The 15,300-nt window shown below is 37.7% G+C and overlaps 1 protein-coding gene across 6 annotated transcripts in view; it reads left to right on the plus strand.

Moving 5' to 3' along the window:
* HECTD4 (HECT domain E3 ubiquitin protein ligase 4) overlaps positions 1-15,300 on the plus strand; it is a 183,527-nt gene that overhangs the window by 24,531 nt on the left and 143,696 nt on the right. The window lies entirely within an intron of this gene.

Raw genomic sequence — 15,300 nt, forward strand, 5'->3', positions numbered from 1 at the left:
TGCATGTACATTTGTGAATGAGAGCTCCTCAGTCTTATCAATGCTCAGTGTGGTATGTGTGCTTAATACTTGTCAGATTGAACTAAATCGCTAATATGTGAGGGAGAATGGGCATGATAGACATGTACTTTATTCACATTTCTGCACGGTAACTACATATGGGTCATTCTGTGATTTCAAGACTAGGAAAGTGAGGAACAGAAAGATTAGTGGCCACAATGCCTTGGATTAGAATTTCTGCCTCTTAAACACTTTGAGTGGTATTTTATCTGGTAAGACACATTACTAAGTAGGTGCATATGTCCTTAGTAATGGTTATCTTTCTTGCACATTGGCAGAATTTAAGTCAGGCCGTGTAGTGTAAAAACTATAAAAATACTGTTATGAGCTTTCATGATTTATCTGTAGCTTTAATGGGGGAGAAAACTAAACACACTAAATTAAAACCTTTCACTTCTACCCTCTTGCCTAGAAATTTGTTTATTAAAGAATGAGATTCGTTTGTATCTATCCAGCCACTACAAATAATTTATAGACAGAGCTAGAAATCTCCACAGTTGTCTTTGTTGGGGTGTTTATTTAAATGCTCCTCTTTCCCAAACTACTTACCTGTTTTTTTGTTTGTTTGTTTTTTACTATTAAAAGATTATTTAAATTGGTTACCTTGAGAAGATCTCCATGGTGTTGTGAGCCATATACTTAGATAGCAGAAGGAGGGCCAGCTGTACACCCTTATCTTTGTCCCAGCAGACATGAAACTAACCCCACCCTAGCATATTTGGTAAGAAGCGATAGAGTCAGAGCTGATGGTGAGGGCTGTCCTTCGTGCACTGAGGACCCCTCTTATGGTAAAGTTGTTATTACTTTGGACTCGAGAGATTTGAATTCTTTGTAAACACTAATAGAGCAAGGCAGGGCGGGTGTGCATGGCTGGCTGCTTGATGCATCTGCACAGAAAGCCAGGTACAGATCTTTTAGATCTGCAGGATACAGAAAATAAAGCCTTACCCACGCTGGACTGATGGCTAGAATATGAAATGAGGTGGCTGATTAATGAAGGTGATGATTTATGTTGCCTTTCACACTCAGTTGGATTTCTGACGCAGAGTCGACCTCCTTCTTATGGAGACTAAAAGGCTCTTAATGTAGATCAAACCACAGCTTAGTATTTGGTTTTAATAGTATTTGATTCTAATTGACTGAGCTAGCTATGTGAGCTGAAAGAATTGACCCAGCCCTCTGTCTGAAAGGTCTCATAACCAGGAGAACAAAGGGTGGTGTAATGTGTGGCCAAAAGTATTGGTATCATGAATCAGAGCAGACCGTATATGGAGAATACAAATTGAGTGTGTCTTGCTGGCAGTTTTAAGCTTTTAAAATTGAATCATTTTTTATTATGATGAAATAAAGTCTTACTCACTTGAGGGACACAGTAAAGAAGTTTGATTCCTTTGAAGCCTAGAAAAATGAGTTCATCCAAGAACACTAAAGCATAAAGTTGATTAGATAAAAATATACTGAGAGATTGGGGGGTACCTCTTTTACTTCATTGGCTTCATATCCTTAATAAAGAAAAACAAAATTAAACCTCCAAGAAGCAAATTCTGGAATTTGCATTAGACTGCTTGGAAGCTTATGGGAATATGACAGTGCTGCTCCCCAAATCAGTAAAACCAAAACAAGGAATGTTACACAAAATAACATTTTTTCTAATAACATATGCTATTTCCTCAGAAATGATTATGACTTTCCTCCTTTTAGTATGTTGTCAGAATGGTGTGTTTATTTTGGGGTTTAAGTCTAATAAGACATTTGATACCAAAAGAAAAAGTGCTATTTTTGTTTCCAATTGCCTTTCCAAAAAAATGAAAATTTTCAGAAATATAAAATTATTTGAGGTATTACCAGCATATTCTCTATTGCTTTTCTAGAATTAGGTAGGCTCCTTTAATCAAATTGGTTTTTCTCCTTTGCTCTCAGCCCCTACCGAAAATAAAATCCTCCTACACGTGCTCCCCATTTTTTACTCCGTAATGCTCCAGGCACTGTTTCCAGGAAAAGGTTAAAATTAAGAATAATGTATTTCCTGCTGACCACCATGTTTGTACTGCCACAGCTGAATTCTGGGCCAATTTCTTTTGCCATCTGTTCCCAGCATGGATAAGTTGAGATTCATATAACAACGGGAGGGAAGCAAAGCTAGATGTTTCATCTGACTTCTACCCCCAGAAGCATCGCTTATCTTTGCCAATTAGACTCTTCACTGGTGAATAACTTGACATGGAAATATCATGTGGCAAATTTTTAAAATGTTGATCTTAGAGTATTTCATGCTAGGCCTCTCTCTGTGTAGTTTTTTAAAAAGTAGTGAAAATGTTTTATTTTTTTGTTTTGTACCCTCTTTTATTCACCTACTGTTATATTTTAAGTATTTTTCCCCATGATATTTTACCCCTATCCCATTCAAAGGCAATTTGTATTTATTATACTCAGCCTGGAAAATAAAGACAAAAAAATAAAAAGAAGATTAAAAATCATAATCCTCCATTGTAAAGATTTTAAATCGGTTCCACTTCTCTCCCCCTTCTATAAATACACGGTATGTATACAGCCATGTATTTATATATAAAACATATATGTGCTCACTTAAACACCAGGATTATGCTCTTCCTAACATTTTAGTGCATATAAATTAAGTTTTTTTTAAGATTTTATTTTAATTTATTTTTAAAGATTTATTTATTTATTCCAGAGAGATTACGTGTGCATATGTGTACACGAGTGGGGGGAGGGGCAGAGGTAGAGGGGGAGAGAGAATCCTCAAGCAGATTCCCTCCTGAGCGCGGAGCCCAACCACAGGCTCAGTCCCAGGACCCTGGGATCATGACCTGAGCCGAAGGCAGACACTTAACCGACTGAGCCACCTAGGCATCCCCCAGGTTTTAAGTTTTTGATCCATAGTTCTGTTTGATACAACATTCAAGTAGTGTCACAAAACCTATTTCAAGGACGTACTGGAATTGCTTGGTAGCTTATTTTTCTCAACCATAAAATTGATCAGTTCCTTAACTATTGCTTTAGAGATTGCTTACAAAAATAGAAAGATGCCAGGGTCACTGAGATAAAAAATATGGTCCTCCTAATGCATCTCCTTGTAGAACACTTGTGTTAATCCTGTTTATTTCTTAATGTCAAAGCAATCATAACTTCTCTTTGTGCTGCAGTGCTTTGAGTGAATAAAAAAAAAAACCTGAAGAAAAAAAAAGTTTTTCCCTGCAGTTAGAATGCTTGGTCTTTAAAACTTTCAACCTTCATATGACTGTGCCCCACCATTTAATCTCTGTCCAAACTAAGAAGGAACCGTTTCTGCTCAAGCCTGGACAAGAACTTGGCAGAGCCAATAAGGTGACAGCCTGTAACAGCTCAAACAGGGAATTCTGTGTATTGTCCTATCATACGTCATATAAATGGAATGTGTTTATAGTTCATATGGCAAGCAGTTGGCATGTGAGCAAATAAGTCTTGGGCCAACATACTGTCCTTATGTTTGAAATCAGCAATTCTTAACACCTGCCATGGGGCCCCCTCTCCTTCTGCCCTGAGCATCACTGCCTTAGGGAACCACCATGACTGGAGAGTGTGATTTCTCTCTCAGCTATGTTGGAATAGAAGGAAGGTTGTGGATCATAGCCCAAGTTCTGTCCACTAGGGGTCTGATATTATTCCTAATATCAGTCTGCATTATTGATGGTTAGTGGTAGGTAACTGAAGTGTAAGTAAATTCTTCAAATTTACCTGGCTTTGTATTTCAGTCACTAGGTTAGGCCCAATCCTGGAGTTTCATTTTTCAAGGCACCTTCTTGACAGATGCCAGCTGATTTATCATCAGATTTTTTTTCAGCTTTATTGCAGTGTAATTGACAAGAGTTAAAAATGTAATACTTGTCCCCCCATGAAAATATAAATATATATTTTATATAATAAATGTATATATTTATGGAAAAAGAAACTGAGGTATGAAGAATTTGAGCCCACAAGGATTATAAACTATAGTCAGGAGGCAGAGTTCACCCCACAGATAGTTTTTGTTTGGCATGCAGAGTTTTCAAAAATACTTGAATTTGAACGTGTCTAGGAGGGACCTGCATTTTCCAGTTTGCCATGGACCTTACCATTGCCCATGTGTGAAATACTAATCCAAATAATTGATAACCTGTTTCTAGTAGGAAAGCTTTTATTTAGGAATATGTATTCCTATCTCCTTATATCCTGTTTTCAAAAATGAGGGGGCACCTTTCCTGCTCAGTTGGTAGAGGATGTGACTCTTGATCTCCATCCAGGTCATGAGCTCGAGCCCCATGTTCGGTGTAGTGTTTACTTAAATTACCTGGCTTTGTTATTAGGTTATTTCCAATCCTAGAGTTCCATTTTTCAAGGCACCTTCTCTTAATTTAGTTTCTTACAGTGAGGCTGTTTACTAGGCCATATTCTTTGTGCTTAACATTATCCAAGTTGTTTCAGAAATCACAGGACCAGTTGTAATATCCCTGCAGTTTTTGGTGTACAGCTTTAATTGTTTCACTAAAATAGGACATTGCAGGGGCGCCTGGGTGGCTCAGTTGGTTAAGTGTCTGCCTTCGGCTCAGGTCATGATCCCAGGGTCCTGGCGGGGAGCCTGCTTCTCCCTCTGCCACTCCCGCAACTTGTGCTCTCTCTATCAAATAAATAAAATCTTTAAAAAGAAATAGGACATTGTAGGATATTTCAATGGTTGTTGTTGATTTTTCTCCTTAAATCTCTTAATAGATTGAAAACTCTTAATAGTTGGAAATGCTTTTAAAAAATTTGTTTTCCCCAGAGTGACAACTCTAAGTAGATGGAAATCAAAATTTATTACAAAAATTTGTTAAGTGATTCTGCAGACTTGCCTCAGGAGTCCTTGTGGAGAGAAATTTAGAATTCATATTCAGGCCTGTTCAAATCCCATTCCATTGTCCCCCTGTGGCAGTTGGCCTCCTATAGGAATGTTCATTTCAATCCTTAGCTTGTTTGGTCACAAAGCCTGAAGATGTCACCATAGAATATATATAGTATTGTCTTTTGATTTTATTTATTTATTTTTACAGTAGTTTATTTTAGAGAGAGAGAGCATGCACGAGCAGGGGGAGGGGGAGAGGGAGAGAGAGCGGGAGAGAAGCAGACTCCCCGCTGAGTGCAAAGGCTGATGCCAGGCTCCATCTCACAACCTGAGATCACGACCCGTGCTGATATCAAGAGTAGGAAGCTTTTTTGACAGCCATCCAAGTATCCCTAGTATTGTCTTTTTAAACATCAATGTTGTTATATTCATGTTTCTGCAACTTGTTTTTTCCTACTCAGTATATCTTAGACCTTGATTCTTGTGTGTGTGTATATGAATTATATGTAGATGAATATGAATTATGTATAAATATATTATATATATATATGAATCGTTTAGTCTCATTCTTTTAAACTTCCTCAGAGATTATTTAGCCTTTCTCCTATAGATAGACATTTTAGGTTGATTCCAATTTTTCTCTAATAAAACAATTTCAGTATCTTGGTATATCAAATGTTTCTAAATCCTCACAGTGCTTATCAATACTTTGTATATCAGAATCCACATCATAAATGAAGCTTGTCGAATTGAATTTGAAGAATACCGTTTTATTTTATTTATTTATAAATAGAATTCAGTAGTATTTGTCAAAATATTAGTATTGTCAAAAAATTTGGGAGAATGTCAATATCACCAGCTACCTATGTGCTCTGGGACATCGGGGATATGAGTTGAACCCTTGTACAATAAATCCGTGTAACAAAGATATTTTTAAGCCTTAGTTGGTGGAATTTATTTTCTTTTATGTTTGATAGAGGACGTTTCTAGTGCAATTAAAAAAAAACAATTGATATATGTCTTAGGAGGTGATTTTACCGTAGTTTTAAGAGTTTTAATGCAGTTATAAAATTGCAGTTACAGATTTTGAAAAAAAAAAGAAGGAACCTCATTTTTCATTTATTCAGTAACCTCCCAGTGTAATATACAGTATTGTAAGTTAAATGTGCATCAGTGTGGTAAATTACAGTGTTTTTGAAATAACTTTCCAAGATGTAAAATTTTTTGATTATGCTTTATGCTTCATTTTGTTGTCTGTTACATTGCTTACTAAAGAATGAATTCCTTGGGGTGCCTGGGTGGCTCAGTTGTTAAGCGTCTGCCTTGGCTCAGGACATGATCCCAGAGTCCTGGGATCGAGCCCTGAATCCGGCTCCCTGCTCCACAGGAAGCCTGCTTCTCCCTCTCCCACTCCCCCTGCTTGTGTTCCCTCTATCTCTGTGTTTCTCTCTGTCAAATAAATAAATAAAATCTTAAAAAAAAAGAATGAATTCCTTTGTGTGTGTTTTTTTTAAGATTTTATTTGTTTCAGAGAGAGAGAGAGAGAGAGAGCACAAGCATGAGTGGGGGTGGGGGGGAGCGCAGAGGGAGAAGCAGACTCCCTGCTGAGCAGAGGCCGATGCGATGCTGATGCTGGGTTCCATCCCAGGACCCTGGGATCATGACCTGCGCTGAAGGCAGACGCTTAACTGGCTGAGCCATCCCAGTGCCCCAAGAATCAATTCCTTTGGTAAAAAAATCATATTGGAAAGAGAAATTGAACTTTAGATATTTTGTGACATTTCAGAGCATAGGTATAACATGGTATAATTTGGTATATGTGGTGTTGGCAGCAAAAATTAAAAAAGGAGCAATTTTTGGCTGTTGAAATCCATAGTGCACTATGTCTTTTTCATTGTTGTAGAATATTTTCATGTGTTCATCCTGTATCATTTCTAGGCAGGGACTTTATAACTCAGAAGTGATAGTAAAAGCAGAGGGGGATTTTATGTATTTTGCTTTAATAATTGATAAAACTCTTAGAAATTTAAAGTCATAGATTCCAGATCAAGGCCATAAAGAGTAGGTTTTTTTTTTCTTATGTTTTTCTGAACATGGGACGGGACCTGTAGCTCAGCAATGAAACCTGTATATTTCAGATATCGAAAGTGAAACTATAGGTTATGAATCAATTTAGGCTTTCTAAAGTCCAAATGAAAGGAAAAATGTATGAGCAAACCTTTGGGGTTGGTAGTCATACGTAATTATTTTAAGCAATGTTTGATAGGTGTTAATTTCACCAGAAAGTTTTGTTTTTAGATGTAAATCCATTTTAGCCAACGGTTTCTGTATTTGTCCCTGATTTGCTAAGATAGGAGATGAATATGTAAGTATCTATATGGGTAAGCTTTGTATTACCCTCTTTTTAGTGGTATATCCTTATATTCCTTATTCCCTGCCCCCAACAACATATTAAGGCTTAGCTAGGAAAGGTACATTTAATTTTAGCTATTTGGTTAGTTTTTCTGAACATTTGTTCTTTGCAGACTGAGAGAGACAGATGGATTTGAATCCTAAAGTGGAGTCTTTTGATTTAGTAAAAGAAATAACCAGCAAAGTGATAGACTAGGTTTCCAGGCAGTTTTAATTAGTCAGGCACAGCTGTGAGCAGGAATTGACGGGAAGGGCAAGATCTAGTGGCACAAAAGATGCAGCATTTCTCATCTTTCTTAGAAATACTTAATGTCAGCCATGGTCATTGGTACTTTCTGTTGAGTAGTCACTGGGTGCATATTTACGTTCTTGCCCAACATAGCTGACATTTATAGGCCATGGGTTTAGAATTAATCTCTGATTTTATAATCAAAGTTTGAATACCACTGATTTCAGCTATCTTGTTGATGTTGACCAAAGGAAGAGGAGGTCTGGAGTCTCAGAAGTGCTGACCTGGGAATGTGTTTGGAAGTGGTTCCTCATTATTTCTGTTGCTTTCTGTTGTTGGTTTTGTTTTTTTGCGGGGAGAGGGCTGTATGTGTACTATCAGGTAGCATTTTAGTCATTTGCTCATTCAGTAAATATTGAGCATCTGTTATGTGCCAGGTTATGTGCATGGGACACATATTAAGGGAATAAAATAGAGTTGTCAACTATATTGATAGAGTTTACAGTAAATTTGAAAAAATAATTTTTATTTCAAATAATATTAACTAATGTTATTGAGTGCTTACAACATGCTAGGTGCTGTACTCTGTGCCTTATTTCAGGAGAAACAATTCAAATTATACTGAGATTTTAGGGTAGAAGATATAAAGATGAATGAATGTTAAGTCTGCACCCTTGAGTTTACAATCTATCAGAATTCTGGTACATAATAATCATCTGTAAAAGTGGTATTTTAACTGAGCATATGATTAGAATCCCGCCTGTGCACAGTTCTGAGGATTGACAGATTTTGCCAGCTGGGACTTTCTATATCCCTTATGGGAGAGTTCATTGTCACACACACAGTGTCAGGTGGCAGGAGTTAGGCTTATTGCATGCATTCAAATCAAAAGGTTACTGTAGAGCAGGGTTTCTCCATCTTGGCCAGGTGGGTCTCAGCTGTGAGGCATTGTAGGCTATTTAGCAGCGTTCCTGGCCTCCACCCACCAGATGCTGGTAGTACCTCTATACTTTAGCTGCCAAAAATGTGTGTAGGCATTGCCAAATGTCCCCTGGGAGGCAATCTCTACCCAGCCCCACCTCCCTTGCCTCCATTAAGAGCCTCTGCTCTAGGCGTTAGTCTCCCTAAGCATTAATCAGCAGCTCCTGGAGGCAGAGATAACTACAGCATCACCCAAAGCCTAGTTTGTGTATCAGCTCACACTGCTCCTAAAAATGTGAAGCACTTGGGCTATTCACACCGTATACTGGGAATACTTTAGTTACGCAACGATGCCATCTCTAGAGAAACCACTAAGTGTTTATCAGCAGTAGGGATAATGATCTTGGTCAGCTTTTCAGGACTGGAATAATAAGGAATTACATTTTTTATTAAATATATATTCAAAAAGTATAGATATTTTGGGTAGAAATTTTGAATATTTAAATAAAATTAAAAATATATATCTATTATTTAAAATAAATTTAGTGATCTTACCCCCCCACTTAAGAAATACTCCTTTAAAGGTACCAATACCTCTAAAACCCCCTGCATGCTCTACAACCCTTCCTCTCTCCACATAGGAAACCAGTATCCTGAATTCTGTGTTTATTTTTTTTTAAGATTTTATTTATTTGAGAGAGAGAGAATGAGAGATAGAGAGCACGAGACGGAAGAGGGTCAGAGGGAGAAGCAGACTCCCTGCTGAGCAGGGAGCCCGATGTGGGACTCGATCCTGGGACTCCAGGATCATGACCTGAGCCAAAGGCAGTCGCCTAACCAACTGAGCTACCCAGGCATCCCTGTGTTTATTTTTCTTTTGCTTTTCTTTTCTTGTCTTTTTTTTTTTTGAAGTGAACATAGCGTCAAGATTTTATTGTCTTTATAATATAACAAAATATGAAGCTCAGAACTGGATCTCTTGGCCCTTTCTCTTTCTTATCTCCTCCCAGTTCAGACTGCGTGCATTTTTTTTTTTAATTTTATTTATTTGTTTGAGAGAGAGAGAATGAGAGATAGAGAGCACGAGAGGGAGGAGGGTCAGAGGGAGAAGCAGACTCCCCGCCGAGCAGGGAGTCCGATGTGGGACTCGATTCCGGGACTCCAGGATCATGACCTGAGCCGAAGGCAGTCGCTTAACCGACTGAGCCACCCAGGCGCCCCCAGACTGCGTGTATTTTTTAACAGCTTGCATTCCCTTAGATCTCCAGTTGGGCTCAACACATTCAAGCCTCAGCACAATCCTATTTGTAGTTTTAGGCTTTTCCTGGAAAATCGGCATAGTCTGCCCACCATAGCCACTCTGCTTCCTGTCATAATGCCACTGTACATGGGCATAAAAGAATCTTTGCCTTTCTTCTGTGTCACTTTGTGGGGTTGGTTTCAAGAGCGGGATCGGCATAGTTATTGTTTTATAGTATGTATGCAGTCCTAAACATTATAGAGCTTAATTTTTTGTTTTAAGAACTTATTATATAAATGTAGTTGCCATATGTATTTTTTGGTGGTTTTCTTGGCTCCACATGTATTATATGATTCTTGTATGTTGATGTGTGTAGCTCTACTTTTAATTTTCACTGCTTCCTAATTATATGACTACATCACTGTGTATCTGTTCTCTTATTGATGGATATTTGAGTTTTGTTGTTGTTGTTATTATGTTGCTGTGAATATTCTTGTACTTGTCCTCTGGTGTTCATGTGCAAGAGTTTCAGAAGGGGAATTACCCTGGAGTGGATTGCTGGATTGTCGGCTATATGCGTATAGTAGGCTGGATGATAGCCTCCAAAGATATCAGGTCCTAATTCCAGGAACCTGTAAATGTTACCTTATATGGAAAGAGGCTCTTCTCAGATGTCATTAAGTTAAGGATTTTGAGTGGGGTAGATTATTTTAGATTTTCAGGTGGGCTCTAAGTGCAATCACAAGTGACCTTAATAGAGAGGCAGAGAGACTGCACACAGTATAAAAGGAGAAGGCCATGTGATCACAGCTGAGGAATGTCAGCAGCCGTCCAAAGGTGGAAGAACCAAGAAACATGCTCTCCTAGAGCCTCTCGAGGGAGTGCAGTCCTGCCAACACCTTGAATTTGGCCCAGTGATACTGATTTTGGACTTCTAGTCTCCAGAACTGTGAGCGGATAAATATCTGTTGTTTTAAAGCTTCTAAGTTTGTAGAATTTGTTAGAACAGCCATGGGAAACTAAGACAATGTGTTTTCAATTTAACTGGGCAATGCCAATTGTTTTCTAAGGTGTTTGTGCTAATTTATATTCCTACCAGAAATGCCTAAGAATTCCTGTTGTTTCACATTCTTGTCAGTATTTAGTATTATTGCATTTTACTAATAGATTTTACTGAGCAATTCTGTAAAACCTAGTAGGATTTTTTTTTCCCCTGCCTCCCCAAACCTACTACAAATTTTGAAATATTTAGTTCAGAATTCAAAAACAAAGAGTACACTAATAAGCTAAAAGTGTTGATGTTAAATGGTAATGAAGTTGAGGGGTTTGGCTAAATTTATAATATGCTGTAGATAATATATGATACCTATTATTTCTCTTGCCTCATCTCCCAACCAGTAAGTACTTTCTGTGCACTCTTCCTTCTCTAGAAAGTAATCCAGTGACTCTTAGGTACTCATTACATGAATTGGCATTCTCCTGAGTTTTTTGGTTTATTTCTATTTTTATGCCATCCCATTTTACAAAATCTTTTTGGCTAAACACAGATTGAGCCACCCAGGCACCCCTTTATCAGGCCATGGGGCTGGGCCCCACATCCAGCTCTGGGCTCAGTGGGGAGTCTGCTTGAGATGCTTTCCTCTTCCTCTGTCCCTGCGCCCCCCCCCCCGCGACGTGAACTCACGTGTATGTGCTTTCTCTCTCTCTCTCTCTCTCTCTCAAATCTTAAAAATATCTAGATTGGTAAAATAGTATTGGGGGAGGGGCAGTAACTATAACCTATTTGCTCAATAAGAGTATATTCATGCATATATTTTGGAGGAGCAGATCTTAGTCATCAATCCCAGAATACGTATTACAACCTTGATTCATGAAGCATATTTTTTGGTGATAAATCTATTGTTCACAGAAACAATAATTGTACATTCGAGGTGAATTGCATGTGAATTGCACTTTAAATATTTTAAAATGTATTTTCTCATTTTTTTTCCTGTTGTGTTCCTTAAGGGTAAGCATTTAAGCAAATATATTAGGAAAGTCGATTAATAGTTGTATGTAAACAGTTTCAAGGGTCTGAAAAGTTCTATTAGCAAAATGAAATGGAAAATAAGGTGATTTAGCTAGATCTGTTTTAAAAGATTGCTTGTTTGAATAGAGTCCTAGCATTGGAAGAAGAAATCTTTGTCATTTATAAGAACTGTGATAAAGAGCCATCTTGTTTCTTTTTTTAAAATTTTTTGTTATGTTAATCACCATACATTACATCATTAGTTTTTGATTAGTGTTCCATGATTCATTGTTTGTGCATAACACCCAGTGCTCCACACAGAACGTGCCCTCTTTAATACCCATCACCAGTCTAACCCATCCCTCCACCCCCCTCCCCTCTAGAACCCTCAGTTTGTTTTTCAGAGTCCATCGTCTCTCATGGTTCGTCTCCCCCTCTGACTTACTCCCCTCCCCTTCATTCTTCCCCTCCTGCTATCTTCTTTTTCTTTTTTCTTAACATATGTTGCATTATTTGTTTCAGAAGTACAGATCTGTGATTCAACAGTCTTGCACAATTCACAGCGCTCACCATAGCACCTACCCTACCCAATGTCTGTCACCCAGCCACCCCATCCCTCCCACCCCCCACCACTCCAGCAACACTCAGTTTGTTTCCTGAGATTAAGAATTCCTCGTATCAGTGAGGTCATATGATACATGTCTTTCTCTGATTGACTTATTTCACTCAGCATAACACCCTCCAGTTCCATCCACGTCGTTGCAAATGGCAAGATCTCATTCCTTTTGGCCATCTCGTTTCTTTTTGATATGGCTAGCAACAGGCCTCTTGCAACCTCTGTATACCCTGTTTTGGTTTTGACAGCCTTAAAAAAAAAAATTTTTTTTTTTTTTAGGATTTTACTTATTTATCTGAGAGAGCGTGCGTGATAGCAAGAGAGAACACCAACAGAGGGGAGAAAGAGAAGTTGGCTCCCTGCTGAGCAAGGAGCCCGATGCTGGCTCTATCCCAGGATCCTGGGATCATGACTGGAGCTGAAGGCAGACGCTCAACTGATTGAGCCACCCAGATACCCTCCAAAAACTTTTTCTTAAACATCTGGGAAATTGCCAAAAAAAAAAAACCAGAATTGCATAATGAATCCCTATGTATCCATCACCAACTTCAGTTTTCAACTCATGGCCAGTCTTGTTTCAGCTATAACTGCTGCTTCTCTCCCATATTATTTTGAAGTAAATCCATGACACATCACTTTTTAACATAGCATTATATTAGTTTCAGGTGTACAATACAGTGAGCGATTCAACAATTCCATACATCACCTGGTGCTCATCACAATCACCATCACCTATTTAACCTAGCCCCCATGCCCCTCCCCTTTGGTAACCATCAGTTCTCTATAATTAAGAGTCTTTCTTGATTTGTCTCTTATTTTTTTCCCCTTTTCTAGTTTTGTTTTTCAGTTCCACATGAGTGAAATCGTGTGGTATTTGTCTTTCTCTGACTTACTTCACTTATACTCTCTAGCTCCATCGATGTTGGCAAGATTTCATTCTTTTTTATGGCTGAATAATATTCCATTTTATATATACACCACCTTTTCTTTTTCCATTCATCAATCAATGGACAGTTGGGTTGCTTCCATAATTTGGCTATTGTAAATAATGCTGCTGTAAACACAGCGGTGTATGTAGCCCCTTGAATTAGTATTTTTGTATTCTTTGGATAAGTACCCAGTAGTGTGATTCCTGGATTATAGGATAGTTCTTTTTTAAACTTTTTTTTGAAGAGCCTCCATACTCTTTTCCACAGTGGCTGTGCCAGTTTGCATTCCCACCAACAGTGCAGGAGGGTTCCTTTTTCTCCACATCTCTGCCGATACCTGTTGTTTTCTTGGCTTGTTGATTTTAGCCATTCTGACAGGTGTGAGGTGATAACTCCTTGTAGTTTTGATTTGCATTTCCCCAAGGAACATCTTTTCATGTGTCTGTTGGCCATCTGCAGGCTGTCTTGGGAGAAATGTCTCTTCATGTCTACTGTCCATTTTTAATTTATTTTGGGGGGGATACTGAGTTTCATAAGTTCTACATATATATGTTTATATATTTTGAGTACTAATCCTTTATTGGATATGTCCTTTGCAAATACCTTCTCACATTCCATAGTTGCCTTTTAGTTTTGTTTCCTTCGTTGTGCAACAGCTTTTTATTTTGATGTATCCCTTAAGTCCCAATATCCCAATAGTTGATTATTGCTAGGAAGAAGTTGCTGTGGCCAGTGTCAAAGAAGGTAGTGCCAATGCACTCTTCTGGGATTTTTATGGTTTCAGGTCTCACATTTAGGTCTTTAATCCATTTTGAATTTATTTTTGTGTATGGTGTAAGAAAGTGGTCCAGTTTCCTTTTGCATTTTGCTGTCCAGTTTTCCTAATATCATTTGTTGAGGAGACCGTCTTTTTCCCTTTGGATATTCTTTTATGCTTTGTCAAAGATTAATTGACCATATAGCTGTGGGTTTATTTCTGGGTTTTCTATTCTGTTCCATTGATCTTTGTGTCTATTTTTGTGCTAGTACCATACTGTTTTGATTACTAGAGCTTTGCAGTATAATTTGAAGTGGAGAATTGTGATCCTCCAGCTTTGCTTTTCTTCTTCAAGGTTGCTTTGGCTATGTGAGGTCTTTTGTGGTTCCATACAAATTTTAGAATTGTTCTGTGAAAAATGCTGTTGGTATTTTGATAGGGATTGCATTAAATGTGTAGTTTGTTTTGGTAGGACAGGCATTTTAACAATATTTGTTCTAACAGTCCATGAGCATGGGATGTCTTTCCATGATCTATCTCTTTATTCATAAATATGTCAACATTTATCTAAAAGATAAGGACTTCTTTAAAAATCATAACCACAAAAGTATTTCATATCTTTAAAAATTAATTCCTTTAAATTATACAGGTAGTTTTCAAATTTCCAGTTGTCTTATAATTGTGCTAATATTTTTTAAAGGTTGTTTGAATCAGGATCTAAGATACACTGAGATTGGTTGATTTTTTTTTTTTTTTTTTTTTTTAAACTGTGTTTCCTTTCTATCTCTTTTCTTGCCCCTCCTGCCTTACAGTTTATTTGAAGAAACTTTGTTCTTCTGGACCATGGTTTGATCAGATTTAAGTTTGATTTTTTTTTTTTTTTTTTTGGTAAGACTGCTTCACAGGGGGTGGTGTATGTTTTCATTAGTAGGCATGTAATATCTGCTGCTTATGATGTTTGCAGCTACTAAAGCCCAAATGCCTAGATTTATTCTGTCATATCTTCATTAGCTGGAACGCTTCTGTAAAGGGAACTTTTCTTTCCTCAACTGTTTGCTTATCTAGGTGTACAGTTCATATGAGAAAGGCAGGATAAATGACTCTACCTGTATTAACCACTTTTCAAAATGAGTTGGTTTGCCAACATCATCGAATGGTGATTTTTTTTCTTTTATTATAAGCTTGTGGGTTTAAATGTATTTTTTCTTTTTTTTTTTTGATGTGTTTCTGCCCATTGAAGTTCTTGTTTTTTTTTTTTTAAGATTTATTT

This window comes from Eumetopias jubatus, unplaced genomic scaffold (assembly GCF_037043125.1).
Source record: "Eumetopias jubatus isolate StellerSeaLion01/CBP00866 unplaced genomic scaffold, mEumJub1_p1.0 scaffold_16, whole genome shotgun sequence".
In the NCBI taxonomy this organism is placed as follows: Eukaryota; Metazoa; Chordata; class Mammalia; order Carnivora; family Otariidae; genus Eumetopias; species Eumetopias jubatus.